The sequence below is a fragment of the Antedon mediterranea genome, chromosome 5 (genome assembly GCF_964355755.1).
Source record: "Antedon mediterranea chromosome 5, ecAntMedi1.1, whole genome shotgun sequence".
NCBI lineage: Eukaryota > Metazoa > Echinodermata > Crinoidea > Comatulida > Antedonidae > Antedon > Antedon mediterranea.
The window spans coordinates 20,144,258-20,151,201 of NC_092674.1; the positions used below are offsets into that span (position 1 = coordinate 20,144,258).

Sequence of the window (6,944 nt, forward strand, 5' to 3'; positions counted from 1 at the left end):
AACAAGAGTGTGTACTTGTTGCCTTCCCAAGATATTAGTACAACTAACAGTAACATTAGTGACTATTTATTACCTCTTAGTCCTGCATCTGATGCAAAAGAAAGTGATACTGAAGTAAGATACATAACATTTTTGTTTATAACCGGTTTTGGCAAAATCTTCTCAGTGCAATTGTAAAATGAATTAATTGTATTGTGGTATTATGATATGAGATATCTTTTTTTCAACATTCAAAAGTTGTATTATAAATCTAATTGTCAATTCAATTTAAATAAATATTTAAATTGAATTGACAATTAGATTTATAATACAACTTTTGAATGTTGAAAAAAAGATATCTCAAATAAAATTAAAAAAACATTTCTTTTAATTTTCAAATTATTTGGTACTTAAAAACTTGGTACTTGGTACGTTTCCTCCTGAATCTTCCATGAGGGAAATTAACTAGGAGGCGTCTCCGTGAAGTGGTGGTGCTGTTTAATTGGTTTGGACAAGGTGCTTGCTAAATGTGGTCCACTTTCACTGAGGTATTTCAACTTTTATTTCAAGTGCATTTATTACTGTATGTTCTTTGACTATTTGATTTGATTGTTAATGGCGATGTTTGTATTGCCTAACGTTATGACTACAAGAGGCTGATTAAGTTGTTTAGTAGTAATTTAATTATGCTATGATGATGATATGTAGTCTTATGTTTGTTATATTATATTATTGGTAAGATTGTACATTTGTTTACGATGTTGGAACATTTTGAGATGTACTGCGTTGTGAAAGCTGATTGATAGTTGTTGTGATCAAAAATTATAATTATTAATCAACGCGTAGAAGATGATTTGACTTCAAACTGGATCACCGAATTGAGGGATTCAAAATCTATGGATTACCAACTCTAATCATCAGTATTACAATACATTCATGTTTAGTCTTCTTTAAAAGTCTACGCCTGTGACTGAGGTCACATTAAGTTTGAAGTCAACCATAAAATTTAAAGTCTTTATTATCAAACTGACCATGGATCTGTCAGTCGAGTGTTGTCTAAATCATCAATGCGATCAACCGCAAGCTCATTGGCTCAAGTCTCAGCAAAGAAAGCAAAGATAGCATTTAGCAAAGATAAAGGCACGTGCAGCCAGACTGAGAGAGTTGCAGAGTTTCAGTTGAAAAAAACAAGGAAAGATTGTTACTGGAATTGGAATCGAAGAATGTCAGGCCGATGAAGAAGTCTTCAAACAATATAAAGAACCAATTTCACAGTCAATGATCTATTCATAGGCACTGGTTTGACAATATGTCACAGACATGCATACAAGCAGGAGCAAGTAACATAATGGAAATCAATACACCGATCGCATCCTATTTAATGACAAAAGTTCAAGATGGTTCCATAGAAGTAAATTCTGTTGTACCAACAGTGTTGCCGTCATTTTTACATGAAGAATTGTCAGATATGCAAAAGAATGACAAGTACTACAAAGTGTGGAAAATGTGGAATGCGAATTGGAAAACGGGACAAGACTATGGTCTAGCTGTACCTGGTTTTAAGGGATGGATAAGAGAGTGGTCAAAGTTTCGTCCAAGTAATGGTGTGCTGTATCGCATTACTCCGGATTCAATTTTTTGGGGAGTTCCAACAATTATTAGTTTTCAACAATAGTGAGAAACCTGGGAGGAACTGCACGGAAGCTGGTGTTGAATCTACCGAGAGAATGTCGGACACCTGAAAGAGCATTCAAAGAACTGAAAGAACAATTCGGAAATTTGTCCTCTGGTGACCCCTTATCTGATTTTTACCAGAGAACACAAAGACAGGGTGAGTCTGCTAGTTTTTATGCCATTGAACTAGACGCAGTATTACCGTACGAGATGTGGAGGAGAAACTTGGGCGAGGTCCCATGTATGAAAGGGATCGAATGTTGACACAACGATTAATGCTAGGAATGTACGACCAAGAAGTAGTTGGACGAATAGCGCCCATGAGGTGGAGGTCTATGACATTTCGTTTTGTTCTATCAGAGATAAGACTACTAGAACGGGAACGAAAGCAGCAACCGTGCGCACCACACCTAGCTCCTCCCATAACGCCGACAAATGCCAAATATTCCGGGGAGGACGCGTCACTTAACACATTAGTTTCACAAATGGAGAGAAAAATAAGCTTTCTTACCGCTAAACTTGAGGCAAAGGAAGCGGCGCAACAACACAACACAACCTAGGGGACTAGAGTGCTACGGCTGCGGCCAAATTGGCCACATTCGACGATTTTGCCCAAATGCGTTGCCGGGAAACGGCAGGTCACCATAACAGTAGGGTGGGTTGGTGGTGAAAAGCACACACCAAAAGGACAGACATAATCTTGTCGGGCCAACTAATCAGGCACAAATATCAATTCATGGAGTAAAATGTAACGCCCTTATTGATTCAGGCTCACACATATCAACGATAACTATTGAATTGTATAACAAAATTACAGAATTAAAATCACAAGTTATTGAACGTTCAACAATAGAAGTTATAGCGGCAAATGGCCAGAGTGTCCCATACTATGGAATTATTAATAGCGAAATCAATATACTCAATAAAACATACTTTGCTGTTCCCGTTTTTTAGTCGCCATATCGACTCTGTCTCAAATTGCAAGTTTGGACACATACGATGTTACATCCAACAGGTATGAGCCAACCTAATATCACATCTGCCAGATCTCTCAGAATCAGACATTAAAACTGACTCTGAACATATATCACTACAATCACTGTTAGACAAATACTCGGATGTTTTCTCAAAGGATGAAAACGATTTCGGCCATACTAAGGCCATATATCACCATATACCGCTTATTGCCAACCAGCCATTTAGACTACCCTTTCGCCGCATCCCACCGTCGCAATATGGTGCCATTCGACCGAGCAAAAGCCCATATACTTCACCGATGGTGATTGTTCGCAAGAAGGATGGGTCAATGCGCATATGTATCGATTTTAGAAAGCTTAATTTTAAAACAGTAAGAGATCCGTTCCAAATACCCAGGATAGATGAAGCTATGGATGCTCTAAGTAAGGCCAATATATATTAAATGCCATTGACGCGTCACCCATTTACATATCAATGTACAACTAAAGAATTTTAAGTTCAAACGTGCTTCAATAAGCGTAGCCTATACTGTGTGTTTCGTGTGAAACAGATATTTATTTAGTTAACATTGAGGGCGTCCTTTCTTGTCTCTAATAAACAAGCGTAGATCCAGCATGGCGAGCAGCTGACTCTCATCGCATTTATAAGTATTTTAATTCTGTTAATTTACCAGTTTTTAGTAAATATCATTAAGATATTTATACTGTGATGTTTAGGGATCTACCAACTGTTAATCTGCTTAAGATACTGAACTGAAGTTAATCAGAGACTTGTTTAAATGTTAATTACATCCGGTCAAAGTAAATTGAATTGTGGCGAGGCGGACAGAAGTAAAGTACAATATCACAACCGATCTTAATGTATGAGTGTTTAATATTTAACACCATTCAATTTACTTTTGTAAACCGCTGAGGAGTGATGGAGGAAAAGAAACTGAAGAGACGAACAAGTAAGTCCAGATTCACCAGGCAGAAGAAACACCTGGACAACCTGATTGATCATGATGAATCCGTTGAGGAAATCCAAACAGAATTTGGAAAACTGGAATTGGCCTTTCATGGACTACAAGACAGACACGATGAGTATTGCGAAATGATTAAAGATGAGGAAGCATACAACAAGGAGGAGGAATATATTCAGGCATGTATGGATGAGTTTTTAGCAATTAAGGCTAAATACAAAATGGCTCTGAAAAAAAATCCACCTCAACTTCCGTTACCAGTACAAGTACACGGACTGTCTAATCAGTCACCGCCTGCTTCGATTAATTCTGCATCCCTGTCAGATCCAGTTAGTGAAGTCATCGAGTCTTTGGATTCATCATCAACTGTGCCGACACGCCAGATAAAACTGAAACCTAGGGTTGAAAAACCAAAGTTACCTGTGTTTAGTGGAGACGTCAGAGAATACTGGACCTTAGAGATGACTTTAAACACATGATTGAACCTGTCTATGAACCAAGAGATGCTGTTTCAATACTGAGCACCAGTCTAACAGGCAAACCATTAGAGTTACTAAAGGGAATAGGAACCGACTATGTTGCATGCTGGAAGTACCTAGATCTATATTATGCGGATCCAAGAATAATTTCAGATGCTGTGACCCAAGATATATCAAAGTTTAGAGTGCTTAAAGAAGGAGAAGATCATCGCTTTTGTGAGTTCTCACACCTAGTCAGAAGATGTTTGAACATACTAAAACAAGTTTGTAAGGAAGCGGATATGAACAGTAATCATATGCTAGCCCTAATTGAGATGAAACTAACCACAGAGGATAGGAAAGTGTATGCAAGATGTCTACAACAAAAAGAAGACGCTTCCTTAGAAGGTTTGCTTAAGTTTCTTGAAGTAGAAATGAGGTCTAGAATGAGAGCCACTGCAGCCGTCCGTAGTACCCAGTCACCTGCTCAAGGTAAAGTTAATATGGGACAGCAGGAAATAGATGGTCAAGCCAAACCAGATAACCAACATAAGTCTACATGGAAGAAATGCTGGGGTTGTAACACCAATGATCATTGGCCATACCAGTGTACCGTGATAGCAGGATTAAATGCAGCAGCCCGTCTAAAGATGGCAAAAGAAGTATATGCCTGTTTTAGTTGTCTGAAGAGAGCCGCCAAAAACCACAACATGAGGACTTGCAACCGATGAAAGCAATGCAGCCAAGACAAGTGCGAGTCATACCATCATATACTTCTTCACCAAACTCCTACTAATAATTTAGCTAGTGTAGCTGCAAATGCCAATGATGTTGTGTTACCTGTAATTACTGTGAGGTTAGGTGTTGGTGACAATCACATAGCTGGTAATGTCATGCTCGATTCGGGAGCTAACGTAACGTTAATTCGACAAACTGTAGCAGAGGGACTCAACCTGGAAGGAAAACCAATAAGTATTGGTACCCTAGGAGGTGAAATTCAAGCCCATCAGACCAAAATCTACCGAGTCACAATCTTAGCTAACCAGAAAGAGCATACGATATCTGCTATTGGAGTTCCTGAGATAGCCAATGTGAAAAAGCTCTATCTATCGATCTATCTAAGTTTTGGAGAACAGAAGAAATGGGGGTTCAGTTGCCAAATTGTTCCTGTAGTCAATCACCATCTGATAAACTAAAGTTGACACCTTCTGAGAGACAAGAGTACAACGTGATGTGGGAGTCCTGTAAAAAGGTTGGAGACAAGTGGCCAATACCATACCCATGGAAAAAGGATGCTTCAAAGCTAATTGACAACCAACTGCTTGCCGAGAGAATGCTAGTCTCGACTGAGAATCGACTGAAGAAAGACCCATCACACATGAAATGCTATCAGCAACAAATGGAAGAAATGGTACAATTAGGTTTTTCCCGGAAACTGTCAGAGAATGAAATAGCGACTTATGATGGACCAATATGTTACCTGCCACACCACGCCATTATCAGATCAGAGAAAAAATCAACACCTGTAAGAATTGTATTTAATGCATCTGCTAAATTTCAGGGTCAAGCACTAAACGAATTTTGGGAGAAGGGTCCTGACTTACTTAATAATCTGTTTGGAGTTCTCTTGAGATTCAGGCAACAAGAAATCGCTCTAGCTGCTGATATTTCAAAGATGTATCATCGTATCTATACCCGAGAGCGACCAGCAAGTTCATCGATTTCTATGGCGTGACTGTAATCAAACAAAGAGGGCCGACACATATGTTAAAACTAATGTCACTTTTGGCGACAAACCAGCTCCTGCCATGGCTCAAGTAGCGTGAGAAAAACAGCTAAAGTTAATGAGGAGACTCATCCAGAGGCAGCTCAAGTTATCATCAATGAACGTTATATGGATGACATACTGCCGTCAGTGTCCGATGTTAAATCTGCCGAACAATTGTCAACAGACATCGACCATGTACTGAAAACAGGAGGCTTCCAGGTCAAAGAATGGATATCCAATGTTCAAATTCACAACTCGCCTACCAATCAACAACTAAATGACAAATCGGTCCTGAATGACGAGTTAGAACAGAAGGTTCTAGGGGTAGTATGGAACCCTACCACCGACCTATTGCTTTATAAAGTTAAACCTGTCTCATTTCCAGCAAATGTTCTTACCAAGTGAATTGTTCTTAGTGAGCTGGCGAAAGTTTTTGATCCGATTGGCTTTGCTACGGCATTCCTGATATAGTAGAGAGGCCAAATACACAAAAGTCCTCTATAAAAAGTTTGGGGGGCATTTTTTGTTAATAGCAGGCAACCATGTTGAACGTATCCTTTGTGGGGTGACAAAAACAATAGGGGTGGATGCCATCTTCAGTTTTGGGTTTTAAGGTCAGTTTATGTGGTCAAGAGGTCAAACAAGGTCAAAATATAGGATTTTTTTTTATTCACTGAAAATCATCTACATCATCAGATCTATCCAAAAAAGTATATTTGAAGATCAACTGATGCTTCATTTTAAAGTAATTATGAGATAAACATTTTATTTTACACATAAAAACATAGGAAATTAAATATAAAAGTGTAATTTTCTCAAAATGTTGTTTTCACATATTTCTGTAAAGTACACACAGTTTTTTAATAGGCCTTTCCCAGTCTGTTGTAAATTTGTCTTTTTTATGTTTTCCACCAGTCATCGTTTTGATTTTTGTCGGAAAAAATAGGTCAAGTGTTATATGTATGAAACGCCATATGTGCCAAAAGATTGGTCTTTTACTATAATATTATTAATATTACCTATAATAATGTAATATTTAGAAATTAGTTTTTAGAAAAATTAATAATATTACCTATAATAATGTAATAATATTTAGAAATTTGTTTTTAGAAAAATTTCGAAAACA

General features: G+C 37.9%; 1 pseudogene; it reads left to right on the forward strand.

Moving 5' to 3' along the window:
* The first annotated feature begins 3,115 nt into the window (after positions 1-3,115).
* LOC140049789 (uncharacterized) lies at positions 3,116-6,684 on the forward strand (annotated as a pseudogene).
* Positions 6,685-6,944: the final 260 nt, after the last annotated feature.